The 17,767-nt window shown below is 45.1% G+C and overlaps 1 protein-coding gene across 13 annotated transcripts in view; it reads left to right on the top strand.

The window, feature by feature from the left end:
- The window catches only part of FANCC (FA complementation group C), a 325,195-nt gene that overhangs the window by 105,970 nt on the left and 201,458 nt on the right, over positions 1-17,767 (top strand). For 9 of the 13 annotated variants that reach the window (XM_007969912.3, XM_073021383.1, XM_037998720.2 and 6 more), the window contains exon 1: positions 789-985. The exons of 1 other annotated variant lie outside the window; for it this stretch is intronic. The gene's annotated coding sequence lies outside the window, so the exon portion shown is untranslated. Of the gene's footprint in view, positions 1-788; positions 986-1,276; positions 1,644-17,767 lie in introns of those variants that run through there. 3 more of the 13 variants (XM_073021386.1, XM_073021382.1, XM_073021380.1) reach the window with 1 other exon arrangement.

Below are 17,767 nucleotides of genomic sequence, written 5' to 3'. Positions count from 1 at the left end.
CTCCCGAGTAGCTGGGACCACAGGCGCCGCCACCATCCCGGCTAATTTTTTGTATTTTTAGTAGAGACGGGGTTTCACCGTGTTGGCCAGGCTGGTCTTGATCTTCTGACCTCGTGATCCGCCCGCCTCGGCCTCCCAAAGTGCTGGGATTACAGGCGTGAGCCACCGCGCCCGGCCCAAGCTGTAGTTTTATGATTATGATTTATGGTTATGAGGCATTGATTTAAGGCATTTTAAAGCTTAATTCGTCAGATTCTAGACGCAAAAACAATTCACCAAGACAAGCTAATGCCATTGTCATAAACGGGAGTTTGGAGACAATTCTGTTAGTATTTGTTTGGGTGGTTTAAGTACAGCGTTGAACTGACTTGAACCCGACCACACACTGGATGGAACTGACGCGCGGCCGGGGAAATCATTAACTGAAGATGGCTTTTTTGTGGGTATCGTTGAGAACGCACTTAGACAATCTTATTTCAGAGGTTTTACCCCGTTGACAAAGCCTCAACTTTTCTTCCAAAGAAGTAATTTCCGTTTTATCTCCCCTACACTTTGAACAGACCATGGAAGAAGCCAGCGCCCCTTCTACGCGGGCGCTGCCGCGGCGTTGCTCCCTGCGGGGCCTCCCCGCGAGCCCGGGAACACCCGAGCGGTACCGACTCCGCGCACCCAGCGCCCGCCCCAGCCGGGCCCACTTCCGCCAGCGTCCCGGACGCGCCCGCCCCGCCCCACGGACCCGAGATTCGTCGGAATTTTCCCGCGAGGCCGCGGGAGCGCGCGGGGCCGCTCGCCAGGCCCCAGAATGCACCGCTCACACGTGTGCGCGCGCAGCCCCACTGCCGAGGCACCGCGGGAAAATTCCAAAAACCTCAAAACCAAAAGCCAATACGAGGCAAAGCCAAATTTTCAAGCCACAGGTCCCGGGCGGTGGCTTCCTTTCCGCCACTGCCCAAACTGCTGAAGCAGCTCCCGCGAGGACCACCCGGTAAGCGGCAGGCCGCAGGAGGCGGCGAGGGCGGAGGCTTCCCCGGGGGTCTGGCCGACACGTCAGCGGCGGAGCGGGAGGAGGCGGCGAGGGGCGCGGGAAGGCTCGCGAGAGCGGGTGGGCGCGGCGGGCCTCGCGGTGGGCGAGAGGGGTTCCCGCCGGCGCAGGGCTGAGGCCGGGGCTGGGGCTGAGGCTGAGGCGGAAGGGGGCGGGCGGTGCCAGCCCGCGGGGTGGGGCGGGGCCGGGGCGGGGCGAGCCGGGGCGGGAGCCGGCGCTGGGGTCGCGCGGTGGGAGCCCCCGGGGAGGCGGGAGCCGGGATTGGCGTTTTGGTGGTTTTTGTTCATTGAGCGCAGGCGGTTATGGCCTCTTCGAAGGAGAGGAGCGCAGGTGAATTTCTCCGCCTTGGACCCGTGGCAGCCGTGAAAAGCTCGCCCATTTGAGCCGGTCGCCCTCGACGGCTGGCCTCGTCCTCCCCGGCCCTCGCACCCCTGCCCCCAGCCCGAGTCGCCGGGGCGCCGGGAGGGGCGCGGTGTTCCCCGCCCGCCCTCCGCCTTTCCTTCCCGGAGGGAGGCGGGTTCGCGGGGGCCAGTGTCTTCCCTTCGCCCTTTTTGTGGACGCCAGGCCACATCTCCTTCGAAGCCCGTGAGAGATTTTTCAGGTGCTGTCTGTTTGTTGGTTTTGCGCTTTTAAATTTTTTAGGTGGGTGCGTTTACAACTACGAACCCTCTGTAATCTTACGTGTCCAGCGCAGCGAATGGGGGAAAAGATTTGGAGTTTTATAACATGGGAAATTGGGTACCAGAATCTTCAGGGAAGAGACCAAGGAGTTTTCTAGCAAAGACCTTATGTGCCTGGACTTTTGTTCTAATCTGAAACTTGGAAAACTCCCGGGCACCTGGTTTTATTCTAACCTGTGCCCCGTTTAATGCATCTAAACTGTGATGTGATTTGACTTAGCATTTATCAAATGAGCAGAGCACTTTCGGGCCACCCAACTTCAGCTCTTTGTGGCTGTCAATCACTGTCAGTGATATGCCCTCAGACAGATCGTTTTCTTCTTACTCCCCTCAAGGGTTGTTACAAGCGATAGAATTCATACCATGTGTTCATTGGTATGAATTCATTACATAAGCTTAGATAGAAAACATGTTCATTGCGACTTTATACGTTAAACTTAAATTGATGTTTCAATGTAATGTGCTGTACCAGAGTCACCTGGAAATAAGCAGCCATATACATTATTCATACACAAGAAAGGCTGCATCAAAAAAGAATTTGTTGTCCTAGATATATCAGAGGTCTTTTTCACCAGCTCACTACCCCCAGTAAAAGATCTTGCTTCTTGAGAATTGGACTAGTTATACTTTGTATATTATACATTCGAATTTATTTTTGCTTTATCCAGTCGTATTTTCTCTTGATTTCTTGAAAAACATTTACCAAGACCTCAGAAAAGAAAAGCAGGCTCTATATTGGTATTTTTTGTTCTGTTCTCTAATAAAAAGCATTAACTTGATCGATTGGCTGGATGTGGAGGATGTGTTGCTGCATGTATGTGCAACTGTGCATGTACATTTGAAAATAAATGGTACTTTTAACCAGTTCCATATTTCAGCTAGTAGTTCCAATAACAATTAGACGAATTTCGTGTTTATGAAAACCAGCTACAGGGAGACCAGCCTGTCCAGTAGAAAGTTGGATTGATTATCTGGGCCATGGAGAGAGCCAGAGGAAGCTCACATGGGTGGTAGTTCCAAGTTGGTAGTGGTAGGGCCTCAAATCAGGCTGGAAATGAGCACCAAATGATTTTAAAAAGTTTTATTTTAGGCTGGGATATGTATGTTCTCTGTCTTGTTTATGGATCTTGAGTGATTGACTTAATGTGAAAGAATACAGACAGGAGAAGTACATTCAATTTTTGCAGTGTTTTAATAAAAATGCAGAAGTGGAGAAGGAAAGACAATTCAGATAACAAGCAGAGCATGGTGGCTCATGCCTGTCATCCCAGCACTTTGGGAGGCTGAGGTGGAAGGATCACTTGATCCCAGGAGTTCGAGTCCAGCTCGAGCAACAGAGAGAGCCCTGTCTCTACAAAAAGTTAAGAAATTAGCCGGGCATAGTGAGTGGGGCTGTGGTCTCAGCTAGTCGCGAGGCTGAGGTGGAGGATCACCTGAGTTCAGGAGGTCGAGGACACAGTGAACTGTGATTGCACCACTGCACTCCACCCTGGGCAACAGACTGAGACCGTGTCTGGGAAAAAAAAAAAAATGATAATTCAGATTGGCCACCGAAGTTGGACTAGGGGCTAGCAGGCAATGGTTTTTCCTTCATTTTGAGATTGGCATCTTCTAACTCAAGTTTAATACGGGACTGAGGGCAAGAGGCCTGTATGCCTTTTATATCAGCATCACACTGTCTCGATTATGGCAGCTTTATAGTAAGTTTTGAAATCAGGTAGTATAAGTTATCTAATGTTTTTCTTCATTTTCAAAATTCTTTTGGCTGTTCAGGGTTCCTTACATTTCCATATAAAGTTTAGTATCAATTTGTCATTTTTTTCAAAAAACCATGCTGTGATAGAGTTTTTAGGAATTGCATTTAATTTTGCATATCTATTTGGGGGAGAATTGCCATCTCACCGTGAACATGAAATCTCTTTCCATTTGTTGAGATCTTTCTCTCAGCAATATTTAGTAATTTTCAGTGTACAAATTTTGCCCTTTTGTAAATTAATTTTGAAGTGTTTTTGATGGTGTTGTGAATTGAATTTTTAAAATTTCATTAAAATTTTTTTATAGATAAAGCGAAAGCAAGTGTTTTTTTTTTGTTGTTTTTTTTGGTTTTTTTTTTTTGAGACAGAGTCCCTCTGTGTTTGCCCAGGCTGGAGTGCAGTGGCATGATCTCAGCTCACTGTAATCTCCGCCTCTCAGGTTCAAGTGATTCTTCTGCCTCAGCTTCCTGAGTAGCTGGGGCTACAAGCGCCTGCTAATTTTTGTATTTTTAGTAGAGACAGAGTTTCACCGTATTGGCCAGGCTGGTCTCAATCTCCTGACCTCGTGATCCTCGTGATCCGCCCACCTTGGCCTCCCAAAGTGCTGGGATTACAGGTGTGAGTAATTCCAGCACTTTGTAATCTTTGTAACCCAGTAATCTTGCTTTCGGCACCCGGCTGAAAGCAAGTTTATTAAGAAAGCAAAGGAATAAAGAATGGCTACTCCATAGACAGAGCAGCCGAGCAGCCGAATTATTTTTAAAATTTCATTATGGATTGTTGTTGGTATATAAACATACACTTCATTTATTAATCTTGTATCTTACAACCTTCGTTGTTGAACTTGATGATTACTTCCAGTTTTTTGTGAATTACAGAGGATTTTTTACATACGGTATCATGCCAATAAAGACAGTTTTACTTCTTTTCTTTCCATGTGGATACCTTTAATTTCTTTTTTGCCTGATTAATTTATTTTTTGCCTGGTTCGACCCTCCAGGAGTTTGCTGAATAGACATGGAGTGTATATTATTAACTTATTTCTCATCTTAGGGGGAAAACATTTAATCTTTTACTGTTAGATACGATATTAACTGTAAGTTTTTCATAAATGCACTTTATCAGCTTGAAGGATTTTCCTTTTATTACTAGACTGTTGAGAATTCTTATGAACAAATGTTAGAAATGTTGCTTTTCTGCATCTATTGAGATGACTGGTTTTATTCTTTTATCAATATGATTTATTAACTGATATGTGTATTTATACTAACCTTGCATTCTAAATCCCATTTGGTCATGTTATATAACCCTTTTTACGTATTGCTGGATTTGGTTTAGTAATATTTTGTTTAGGATTTTTGTATTATGTTCATGAGTAATATTAGTAATATTTTGTCTTGCGATGTCTTTGGCTTTGGTATTATCGTAATACTGGCATCTTAGAATGAGTTGGGAAGTGTTCCCTCCTATATTTTTTCAGAATTTGTGAAGGATTGGTATTTTTTTCTTTAAATGTTTGATAGAATTCACTCACAAAGTCATCATTTCATGGATATTTCTTTTTTTTTTTTTTTTTTTTTGAGACAGAGTCTCCCCCTGTTGCCCAGGCTGGAGGGCAGTGGCGCGATCTCTGCTCACTGCCAGCTCCGCCTCCCGGGCACACGCCATTCTCCTGCCTCAGCCTCCCGAGTAGCTGGGACTACAGGCGCCGCCATCACGCCCAGATAATTTTTTGTATTTTTAGTAGAGACGGGGTTTCACCGTGTTAGCCAGAATGGTCTCCATCTCCTGACCTCGTGATCCGCCTGCCCCGGCCTCCCAAAGTGCTGGGATTACAGGCTTGAGCCACCGTGCCCAGCCGTGGATATTTCTTTATAGTGAAATTTAAAATTACAAATTCAGTTTCTCCAGTGCACGCGTGCATGTGACTTCTCCAGTGCAGGCTGTCGTACACGCGCGTGGCCGTGACTCCTCCAGAGCGAGCTTGTGCACGTGCGCGCGCGCCTTTTCCAACGCCAGCTCCCACGCACTTTCTCCAGCACTGGTTCCCATGTACACACGTGACGCTTCTCCAGTGCTGAGCTCCCGGAGTGCGTGCGGGCTTTTAATTAAGCGCCCACTCCTGGTGAGTGTGATTCGCCAACGCGAGCTCCCTGGGGTGTGCCGCTTCCCCAGCGCTGGCTGCCCGGCTTGGGTGCCGCCCCAGCGCCTGTTCCCAGGCGTGTGCGCATCTCCAGCGCCTGTTCCCAGGCGTGTGCGCATCTCCAGCGCCTGTTCCCAGGCGTGTGCGCATCTCCAGCGCTGGGTCCTTGGCATAGGTGCTTCTGCAGCGCCGGCTTCTGTGGTGTGCATCTTCCCCAGTACAGGCTCTTGTAGTGCGCTGTGATCAGCTGCACCCAGTGGTCAGCTGTGTGCCCCAGCATCCCCTTCAAGCAGTTTTGTAACTGAGTCTCTGTGGGACAGCTCCCTGTGAATACCTTTTCCTGGCGCCCTAGAGGATGGATTTCTGGCAGGTTACCAAAGGTGGTTTTCTAGCAAGCTGTGCTGGTGCAGCACCCACGGAGACATCTCTCCTATTCAGTGAGCCATGGCTGTGCTCCCTCCAAAAAGTTCTTGATCCCATTTCTGGGAAGAAGCGGGTATTTTTCCTTAGGGCACCCGCCTCAGCCCTAGGGGCAGTGGCTTCTTATATCTGCTATTCCTCTGTTTTGTAGAATTCTGTTTGCTTCTGACTAGCCAACACCTTGTTACTCCAGTCCTGTTACAGTGAATAGCTCTTGACTGGACGTGGTGACTTATGCCTGTAATCCCAGCACTTTGGCAGGCCGTAGGGCTTGGGAAGATTACTTGAGACTGGGAGTTTGAGACAAACCTGAGCAACATAGCAAAACCCCTGTTCTACGGAAAACACAAAATTATCTGGGAGTGGTGGTGTGTGCGTGCCTGTAGTTCCACCTACTACGGAGGCTGATGTGGGAGGATCGTTGAGCCCAGGGGGTCGAGGCTTTTTGGAGCCATGATTATATCATTGCGTTCCAGCCTAAGCGAGAGTGAGATCCTCTCTCTAAAAAGAAAAAAATGACAACAGCAGCAATAACTCTTTATAGTTGACTTTCTTTATTCAAATTATTATGCGGTTTCTTTTTACTGACCGGACCCAGACTGATTTATCACCTTTGCTCTGACATTCCTCAATAAATCACGAGTAGTGAGAGTATTTAGTCTCTTCATTTTCTTGAATTGTGAAAGTTAATTCTAAGGTTACTCCCACTTCCACGTGACAAAAGACACGTTTGTGTGAGAGCGTGTCAGGCTTTTATGAAGTGATGAAACTGCCTTTCCATGCCTTTGCAGATTAGAAACAGTATAGATTGTCATGGAAAGTGGGGTCAGGGATTAGGAGGGGAGGAGAAGAGGACAGGATTAGAACTGTGGTTGGCCTTATGGCATCCAGTGGAAGGTTCCTAGATGACCTGACTAGATGTGACTATACTTCTCATTATCTTTCACCCCTGTTTTTCTTTTTTCAGATTTCTGGGGCTTGTGTTTTCATTTTCCTCTAGAGCCCCAATGACGCTTTTGTAATTCAGAAACATTTTATGTATAATATGAACATTTTATGTACATTTAGCTATTTTAGTGGAATCTGAGATCTGTTACTTGGTGACTACCCATAAGACAGTTTGAGGCTGCGGTTTTTCTCACACACACACACACACACACACAGATTCAGAGGCGACTTTATTTAAACAGTATGAATTTGGCTGGTGCAGTGCTGTACACCTGTAGTTCCAACTATTTGGGAGGCTGAGGCTAGAAGATTGTGAGTTCAAGTCTATCCTGGGCAAAATTGTGAGACCCTATCTCTGGGGGAAAAAAAAAGGTGGGGGGGTGCTATGACTTTGTCTGTGATTCCTTCTTTACCTGGGTCCGTTCAAAGGTATGGAATTGCCAGCCACCTTTGTTGCTTTTGTAAGATTTCGGAGGTGCCGTTTACCTTAGTGACTTCCAGGACCCTCCTATGGGGCTGGTTCCTTTTTGTTGTCATTTTGTTTTCGTTGGTGGTGGTTGTTTATTTAAAGCAATCACATTATAAGGCTCATACTTAGCCTAATCCTATTTTTGTAATTATGCTTGTACATTCAATTGCAGTACTCAATAGATTTCCTTGTTAACTCCTAATTTTTTTTTTTTTTTTTTTTTTTTTTTGAGACAGAGTCTTGCTCTATCTCCCAGGCTGGAGTGAGTGGTGTGATCTTGGCTCACTACAAGCTCCGCCTCCCAGGTTCACACCATTCTCCTGCCTCAGCCTCCCGAGTAGCTGGGACTACAGGCACGTGCCACCTCGCCCAGCTAATTTTTTTTATTTTTAGTAGAGACAGGATTTCACCGTGTTAGCCAGGATGGTCTCGATCTCCTGACCTCATGATCCGCCCGCCTCGGCCTCCCAAAGTGCTGGGATGACAGGCGTGAGCCACTGCACCCAGCCAGCTCCTTATTTATTGATGACCATTTGTGGTTATGCATAGTGACTTTTCCTCTGTACTTGTGCACTGCAGTTCGTATTATTGCCTTACGTATATATGCCTGTTTCCACAACTCTTAACCAACTTCTTTAGGGCCTATTCTTTTTTATTATATAACTGCATTGATGTTTGTTGAGTGCCAGCATCCTTTTCTCCCTTCTCTATCATAACATACCCTAAATTTTCTTTTAGTAGTCACGATTGTGTGGGCTCTGGGGAGCACTGATCTACCTCTAGCTCCTGGGGGTTTAGTAGTCACGATTGTATGGGCTCTGGGGAACACTGATCCTACCTCTAGCTCCTGGGGTTTCAGTAGTCCCGATTGTATGGGCTCTGGGGAGCACTGATCCTACCTCTAGCTCCTGGGGGTTTAGTAGTCACGATTGTATGGGCTCTGGGGAACACTGATCCTACCTCTAGCTCCTGGGGGTTCAGTAGTCCCGATTGTATGGGCTCTGGGGAGCAATGATCCTACCTCTAGCTCCTGGGGGTTTAGTAGTCACGATTGTGTGGGCTCTGGGGAACACTGATCCTACCTCTAGCTCCTGGCGGTGGACTTTGATGGGTTTAAGGAGTCTGTTTTGTTGATTTGTCACAGTCATGGGTTAGAGTTGGGCATAAGCTCAAGCAAGTCTAGTCTGAATATATCTGAGGTCCGTCTCTTACTTGGAATGCTGGAACAGAAGTATGTACTCTATTTTTGGGTGGTATGGATGTGATGTGACTTCTGTAATGGCTAAAGCTGTTTTGCTATCATGAGGGAAGCAGGATGGAGAGATAGATCAATAGTGAAGTCTGCTCTGTTTTTGGACTTGCCAGTTTCTTGAACCAACAAATTACCCCCCCTTTTTTTTCCTCTTTTGAGACAGGGTCTTGCCCTGTCAACTAGGAGTGCAGTGGCATGATCATAGCTCACTGCAGCCTCAAACTCCTGGGCTCCAGCAATCATCCCACCTCAGCCACCTGAGTAACTAGGACTACAGGTGTGCACCACAGTGTCTGGCTAATTAATTATTATTATTATTGTAGACACAGGGTCATGCTATGTTGCCTAGGCTGGTCTTGAACTCCTGGCCTCAAGCTGTCCTCCTGCTTGGGCCTCCCAAAGTGCTGTGATGAGAGGTGTGAGCCACCATGCCTGGCCTCCTGTTATTGTTTTAGCTGGTTTTGCTTGGTGCAGCAGGGACATTTAATACTTACTAAATATTTATATCTTCCCTCACATTTCCCAGTTCATTTGCAGCTAGGTAGGACATTGTGATCGTTCTAGCCAATAGGTTTTAAGCAGGTTGTTTCCAGGTAGAAGCATTTAGTAGCAGATTCCTGACCTAGCTGTCTCTCCTTTTTGCGGTGGTGATTATGGAGGCTAGGTGCTGAGATGTCTGAGCACCTGTCATGCTAGATCCATGAGTGACTGTGGAGTAGAACACCGGCCCCACCCCACAAACACGTATGTCCCACATAACATATTGGACATACAGTATGAGAAAAAAGTTACTACATCGTAGCTTAGCTTATCTTGATGAATAGAGTTGGGTTTTCAATTACTAGAAACCAAAGGCATCCTAGGTGATATAGTATAATTTTGTAATTCTTAGTGTGTATTTGGTAATTTACAATATATGCAGATTATACATTGTAATTGATTGGTAAGACACTTGTCTGAAGGAATCAGTTATATTTAGCCCTAGCTTTCTGAATTTGGTGTACCCAAACATGACCTTGTCCAACATGGATTGTAATGATTCCTTCACCTATCTACCGCTACATAGCAAAGGTTATCATAAAACACTATATAAAACATAGATTTGTACAAATGATATTGAATTGCTGCTTTTGCTTGAAGCTGTTAGCTAGGAATTTCTAATCATAGGCCGTAAGAGTGAGTAACCCTGTATTAGTGGTGTAACAGCATGCATTTTGTTTATGAAGTAGTATTTTCTGCAGTATTTGGCACCCAAAAGAATATCTTATGTTTCTGATTCTGACTAGTACCATTCGACTTTTTAGTCATTATGCTAAAAAATTGTCAAAGCTACTGAAAGTTTTACTTGATGATAAGTATTTTGATTAGTGGTGACTTTTTGAAACTATGCAGCCAGTTTTAGGAGTAACACGCAAATATTTTTATATGAAATGGTATAATATGATTGATTTTATCTTAAAATCAGTGTTGTTATAGTCTGAAGTTGTAAGGAAGAAAAGTGCAATACAAGTATCTTTTTCTTTGTTAGAGATGCATCTCACTGTGTCCCCCAGGCTGGAGTGCAGTAGTGCAATCATAACTCGTTGCAGTCTTGACCTCCTGGGCTCAAGTGATCCTCCCACCTGAGCCTCCCGAGTAGCTGGGACTACAGGCATGAGGCAGGCACTGTGCCTGCCATTAAAAATATCTCGAATTTTGGTAGTGACATTCCTTTGAGGGTATTAAAAGCTAGAAATTTGTTTCATTATATCAGAATTTCCGGTATCTTTATTTAGTTCTACACGTGTGTGCTGTACTCATCTAATGTTTGCCTAAAATTGTACTAAGTCTTTTTGGTTTTAAAATAATTTAAGTCTAGGCCGGATGTGGTGGCTCATGCCTATAATCGCAGCACTTCGGGAGGCTGAGGCAGGTGGATCAATTGAGTCCAGGTGATCAAGGATGCAGGTCAGCTGGGCAAGGTGGCTCCTGCCTGTAATCCCAGGACTTTGGGAGGCCAAAGTGGGTGGATCACTTGAGGTGAGGAGTTCGACACCAGTCTGGCCAACATGGTGAAACCTGTCTCTAATAAAAATACAAAAATAATTAGCCTGTTATGGTGGTGCGTGCCTATAATCCCAGCTACTTGAGAGGCAGAGGTACGAGAATCGCTTGAACTCGGGAGGCAGAGGTTGCAGTGAGCTGAGATTGGGCCATTGTGTGCGTGCACACACACACACACACACACGAGCAGTTGTTTCATTTAAAAATAAAACAACTAAGTTTTTAAGTTTAAAGCTGAAGTTGTTTAAAAATAATTTGAGTTTTTAAGAAATTATCTATTTTTGAGGCAAAATGGTGAAAATAGGACAAGTGTCTGAAAATATTCTGGTACTTGGTCAGAACCACTTTAGGTTATGCTGTTTTGTGGCCAACGTGGCTATGATGAAATGACTACGTATTATTTTAAAAACCTTGTTACTGAGGTATTACTGATGAACATGAATGGATTAATATTGTTATCATGGGAGTGGTTTGTTATAAAAGCGAGTTTGGCCCTCTGGTGCTCTGTCAACTGTGTAATGCCTTCCATTGTGATGTGACCCCTCAGTCTTAGATTCCCAGCCTCCAGAACTGGGAACTGGTACGTTTCTGTTATTTGTAAATCACTGAGTCTCACCTATTCTCCTATAGCAGCACAAAACAGACTGAGACAGGCAGTCGGGCAACTCCAAGTCTGAGTTCCCTTCCAGCGGCAACTGGCAGGAGTGAAATCCTGACTGTCTTCTTTGCAGTCAGATGCTCTACCACTGACCTATACGCCCTGGCTGTCTTCTTTGGACAGTGCTGTTTTTGAGTTGTCACAAGCCTGTCTAATTGCTTAGTCATTTAACTTATCTGTTGTGGACATTCGAATTTATGACCTTTGTCTAAAGGAATTTACTAAGTTTTGAATAATTTTGAAATGCATTCAGTTGTTAAACTAACACTTAGAAAAAAGTGGACAGATCAGAACAAATTTGTCATACTTGGGAAATTACTGCACTAATCAGGGTTCTCTGGTGACTTCTAAGTTTCATATCTGTAGAAAAGATTATTATTATTCTGGAGCAGTAAGATACTATATACCCTTTATAAATCAGAGCTTTTTGTTCTGTTGATTTTGGTTTTATAAGCATTTTTTTTTAAACTACTTCTTTTGGTGTCTTAATTTATTTCTAACATTACTTTGGGTAATGGCCCTATTAAAAGTGCTTTGTACTTTCCAAAGTATTTTCGTGTAGATTATATAGGATTCTCACAATAACCATATGTGCTAAGGTAAGATAGGCATTTTAAAAAAAGAAAAATAGGGCCGAGCACCTGTAATCCCAGCACTTTGGGAGGCAGAGCTGGGCGGATCACTTGAGCCCACAAGTTCAAGACGAGCCTGGGTAACATGGCGAAAGCTTGTCTCTACACAGAATACAAAAATTACCCGGCCGCGGTGACATGCAGCTGCAGACCTAGCTGCTTGAGGGGCTGAAGTGGGAGGATCGCTTGAGCCTGGGAGGTTGAGGGTGCAGTGAGCTATGATCATACCACTGCACTCCAGCCTGGGTGACAGAGGGAAACCCTGCGTCTAAAAAAATAAATAAAATAAAAATTAGAAAAGAAAAATAGAATGAAGCTTTTTCAAAAAAAATTGCTTTGGCTCATAATTCAGGAATTCCCCAGAGATTACCCAGAGGAGGATGACTGCTGATGAGCTTCTTGGGTTAATCGTGTGTGTACAGCTTTTAAATGTGTCTTCATTGTTATGTGATGATAACCTTTTCAGTCATCAAAAGAGCCGGGTATTTCTGGTTACCCAAATCCAACTGATTTTAGCAGAAAACATTTGCCTTAAATAACACCTTCTCTTTGGAGTGTTCACAGAGAAGGAAACTGAGTTGAATGACAAGGCTGGTGACTGTAACCCAGGGAAATTAACTCCTGCCTGGTGCTCTTTTGGTTGCACCAATAATTCGATATCCAAGGGTGGCTGAAGCTTCCTATTGAAGCATTCTTAAGCAAGTCTCTCGCAGGCTTTCAGTTGCGTCTTTCTACTGTGTAAATAGGGGCATTAGGAGCAATGTAATCTCTGAATACTGCCCAGCCAGTTTCTGCTTGGTAACGTGCCCTGAAACCCTCAGTGAATGCCGGCAAACAAATCAGATCCACAGTGTGTTTGATATGCATGTCTTTTCCCCAAACAAAATTCAAATTTCACAAACACAAGCTGAGTCGTTTTCCAAATGTTTGTATATGAATGGAAGTTTTTGTCCTGTTCTTCTGTAACCAATACCGTAAAACTTCTGAAGGTCCTTGATGCATTTATGGTACAATGTTAATCCAAAACAAAACTTTATTCTGACTAAACATGTAGCTATAGAGAGATACCAGACTCATTTTTGTTGATCAGTACAACATGTTTGTGCCAACCAGATCTAACAAATGTGTGAAGGAGTGCCATGCTGTCAAGACCTTATTACAGTTGTAAACACCAGTGCAGCTGTTACAAAGCTAGCAAAACCTCAGGTTAAACAATTTCAAATTTACTGAAGATGACATTCCAGACCCAGTTTTTCATAACATAAACACTCTAAGACATGCCTTTGAGAGTGGGATTGTCATTAATATTAATGCCACCGAATTCAAGGCTGAGAAGTCATTTCTTTCCAGGCTTTATTTTCACTCCTAATTTTGGAATAAAATATACTTTTAGCTGATGTATGGCGTGTATTTTCACAGCCTGAAAACATTTGATCCTGTTGCCTTTGAATTGTAGGAATGCAGAAATACAATATAAGTCTTTTAGTCTTTATGGTCATTTAACTTAAATGAGTTTGTTAGAATTAAAGTTGGGAAAAATTAACTGTTAATGGAATCCAATTGCATTGTTCAATTAAAAAATAAAAGGATGCTAAAAATAGTTGCTGTTTTAAGGATTGTATTAGTGTGACATTTTAGAATGCTGCAGTTAAGGAAATAATTTTATTCTAAAGTGATTCGAAGCACATTTTTTGTGTCTTGTCTTTCATCTAGACAAGCTAGGACAAGCATTCAAAACCTGTACGAGTCTTAATCTGTTTTTTTTCTTCCTTGTTTCCACTTAGTGGGACATCTGGTGAGGTATCATTTTGGCCATATAGTCATTTCTAAAGTTACTTTCTCTGCTCTGATTTCCAATTAAGTCTTATATGATGTTTGTCAAATTAAGAGTATGCAGGGGTGCACTGGAAGCGCTGGGTAACTGGGCTTTGGCCTGATTGTTGTGCGTGGCTGTACATGTGCGGTGGTTTGTTTTGTTTGCTTGTTTATTGGTAATTGCGTTAAAATATCCCATTTGCCTTTACTGAATTTTTTTTTGTTGGCTTTTTGGGGAGGCCTCTAAATGGATAATAGAGCAATTAAGTGACTGTAAAAAGCTATCCTCAGTGCTCTATTAAAGAGAGACAGCATTTATCAAAAGACAGTTGAATTTCTCTTGTTTAAACTTGCTTTTGAAATTTTGTTAGTTTTCTAGTAAGGAGAATTGAAGCCAAGCATTGTCAAGTACCATATTGTAATCTAAAGTTGGTAACTGTGGAAGCACATAGTTGATATGGTGATACCTATAAAGGACACAACAGACCGTATCTTTTGCCTTCACCTCTGCCTTATTTCTTCTGTTTTCCTTTTTTTTTTTTTTGAGATGGAGTCTTGCTCTGTTGCCCAGGCTAGAGTACTGTGGCATGATCTCGGCTCACTGCAACCTCTGCCTTCCAGGTTCAAGTGATTCTCGTGCCTCAGCCTCCCAAGTAGCTGGGATTACAGGTGCACGCCACCACGCTCACCTTTTTTTTTTTTTTTTTTTTTTTCATTGTTAGTAGAGACAGGGTTTCCCCATGTTGCCCAAGCTAGTCTTTTTTTTTTTTTTTTTTTTTTTTTTTTTTTTTTTTTTGAGACGGAGTCTCGCTCTGTTGCCCAGGCTGGAGTGCAGTGGCCGGATCTCAGCTCACTGCAAGCTCCGCCTTCCAGGTTCCAGCCATTCTCCTGCCTCAGCCTCCCGAGTAGCTGGGACTACAGGCGCCCGCCACCTCGGGCCCGGCTAGATTTTTGTATTTTTTAGTAGAGACGGGGTTTCACCATGTTAGCCAGATGGTCTTGATCTCCCTGACCTCGTGATCCGCCCGTCTCGGCCTCCCAAAGTGCTGGATTACAGGCTTGAGCCACGCGCCCGGCCAACCCAAGCTAGTCTTGAACTCCTGGGCTCAAATGATCTCCTGCCTCAACCTCCCAAAGTACTGGAATTACAGGCTGAGCCACCACTCCTGGCCCCCTTTTTAAAAGAAAAATTAAAGAGGTTGTAGAGGTTTCTTTGAATTTCTTTGGCGTTTTAAAAATGTTATATTTTGAGAAGAAAACTGGGCAGATACAAAGAACCCCTCCCTTTCCTGTTTAAAACTTTTTTGCAGTTGCCCTGGAATTTTCCTTCACTGTCATTCATCCTTCTATCCTTTCTTGATATTGGGTCTTCTCTTTACTGTATTTTCTTTCTTGGTTTTCTCCCTCCTCTTGGTGGGAGCAGATGGTTTAGTGTCTTCCTAAAGCAGAATGTATGGGAGGTGAATTATTTCTAGTCACTGCCTGTTGAATGTGAAGTTATTCTAGTCACATTTGATTGATAGTTTGTCTAGATACAGAATTCCAGATTGAAAATCATTTTCCTTTAGAATTGTGAGGCATTGTTTAATTTCCTTCTACCTTCCTGTGTTTTACAGTTTCTTGATGATGTGCCTGATGTGGATCTCTCCTCATCCGTTTTCTTGGGCACTTGGTCAGCCCTTTCAATCTGGAAACTCCTGTCTTTTCGTTCTGAGAAAATTTTTATTGATGATATCTTCCCTTCCATATTGGAACTCATTACAAGAAAGCTAGTTAAGGAAGAGTAAAGGGTTGCGTTATGGGCTGAAGTGTGTCCACCCCTCCCCCATTCATAAGTTGAAGCTGAAGCTGTGTCCCCCAATGGGACTGCATTTGGAGATAGGGCCTTTAGGGAGGGATTGAGGCTAAACTAAGTCATATGGGTGGGGTCCTAATCCGATAGGATTGGTGGCCTTATAAGAAGAAGTAGAGAAGGCCGGGCGCGGTGGCTCAAGCCTGTAATCCCAGCACTTTGGGAGGCCGAGACGGGCGGACATCAGAGGTCAGGAGATCGAGACCATCCTGGCTAACACGGTGAAACCCCGTCTCTACTAAAAATACAAAAACCTAGCCGGGCGAGGTGGCGGGCGCCTGTAGTCCCAGCTACTCGGGAGGCTGAGGCAGGAGAATGGCGTAACCCGGGAGGCGGAGCTTGCAGTGAGCTGAGATCCGGCCACTGCAGTCCAGCCCGGGCTACAGAGCAAGACTCCGTCTCAAAAAAAAAAAAAAAAAAAAAGAAGAAGTAGAGAGAGAGAGATCTCTCCCAACATGAGCACAAAGAAGAGGTCGTGTGAGGACACAGGTAGTTGCTACATACAAGTCAGGAAGAGGGCTCTCACCAGGACCTAATAGGCCAGGACCTTGATCATGGACTTTTCAGCCTCCAGAATTGTGAGAAAATACATTTCTGTTATTTAAGCCACCACGTATGTGATATTTTGTTATGGCAGCCTGAGCTGACTAAGACAGGTTGAGGTCAAGCTAGCACCACAGCTTCATCAAGGTGAACTGCATGCATTACAGGAGAATATTAACATGGTGCTGGTGTGTGTGTGTGTTTTCCTTTTGGACTGTTTGCTTAGCTCACTCATCTGCATATCACCCTTTGTGAGTTAGCACAAGTTATTAACCCAAGGTTCTAGATCTGTGCTGACCAATGCTATAGTCAGTAGGTACATTTGATTATTTAAATTCACATTAATTAAAATTAAATAAAATTCAAAATTCGCTTCCTCAGGTGCATTAGCCATATTGCACGTGTTCAGAAGCCACATGTAGCTAGCTGGTGCCTACAGCATTGGATGGCCAGATAGAGCCAGAACCTTTCCATCCTTGCAGAAAGTCTGTCTCTACCCCCCTGTTCTGGATGCTTGCCTTACACCTCTCCCTCCCCCTCCCTCCCTCCTCCCTCCTCCCTCCCCCCCCCTCCTCCCTCCCTCCCTCTCCCCTCCCCCTCCCCTCTCCCTCCTCCTCTCCCCTCTCTCCCTCCCTCCTCCTCCCTCTCCCTCTCCCTCTCCTCCCTCCTCTCCTCCCTCTCCTCTCCCTCTCCCTCCTCCCTCCTCTCCCTCCTCTCCTCCTCCCTCCTCTCCCCTCCTCTCCTCCCTCCTCCCTCTCCCTCCTCTCCCTCTCCCTCCCTCTCCCTCTCCCTCTCCCTCCCTCTCCCTCTCCTCTCCTCCCTCTCCCTCTCCCTCCTCTCCTCTCCCTCTCTCCTCTCTCCCTCCCTCCCTCCCTCTCCTCCTCTCCTCTCCTCTCCCTCTCCCTCCTCTCCCTCTCCCTCTCCCTCCTCTCCCTCTCCCTCTCCCTCTCCCTCTCCTCCCTCCCTCTCCCTCCTCTCCCTCTCCCCTCTCCTCCTCCCTCTCCCTCCTCTCCCTCCCTTCCCTCTCCCTCTCCCCTCCCTCCTCTCCCTCCCTCTCCCTCTCCCTCCCTCTCTCCTCCCTCTCCCTCCCTCTCCCCTCTCCCTCTCTCTTTTTTTTTTTTAATCCTGAACTTTTTCAGGTTCAAGGCATACTTAGGAATACTAGAATTTGTAGTTGGACATCTTCAAGGTTTTAAAAGTACACTAAGAAATAAACATTATAATGCGACTCTGCAAAGTGTCATATGCATACTGTCTGTAACTGCATTGGCCATGCTTCTGCAGTATGGCTCTCAGAAGAGCTGTTTTCTACCCTACTAGGGCTTTCTAATACGTTTGTAGGACAGAGAATGGCAGGAAGCAGGCCTTCATGTGTGAGCGGGCTGCTCTGGTTTGCTGTGCGGAATGTTGCTGTGCTCTCTCCCGGAAGAGGTGGGCACAGGTGCTTTAGACGGAGCTGTCAGAACTCCACTGCTCTGCTGAGACAGCTGGTATGTCTGAGGATTCACAGGCTAAG

The sequence above is a fragment of the Chlorocebus sabaeus genome, chromosome 12 (assembly GCF_047675955.1).
Source record: "Chlorocebus sabaeus isolate Y175 chromosome 12, mChlSab1.0.hap1, whole genome shotgun sequence".
Lineage (NCBI taxonomy): Eukaryota > Metazoa > Chordata > Mammalia > Primates > Cercopithecidae > Chlorocebus > Chlorocebus sabaeus.
The sequence above is the reverse complement of the archived record's forward strand: the minus strand, read 5'-3'. Positions and strand labels throughout refer to the sequence as shown.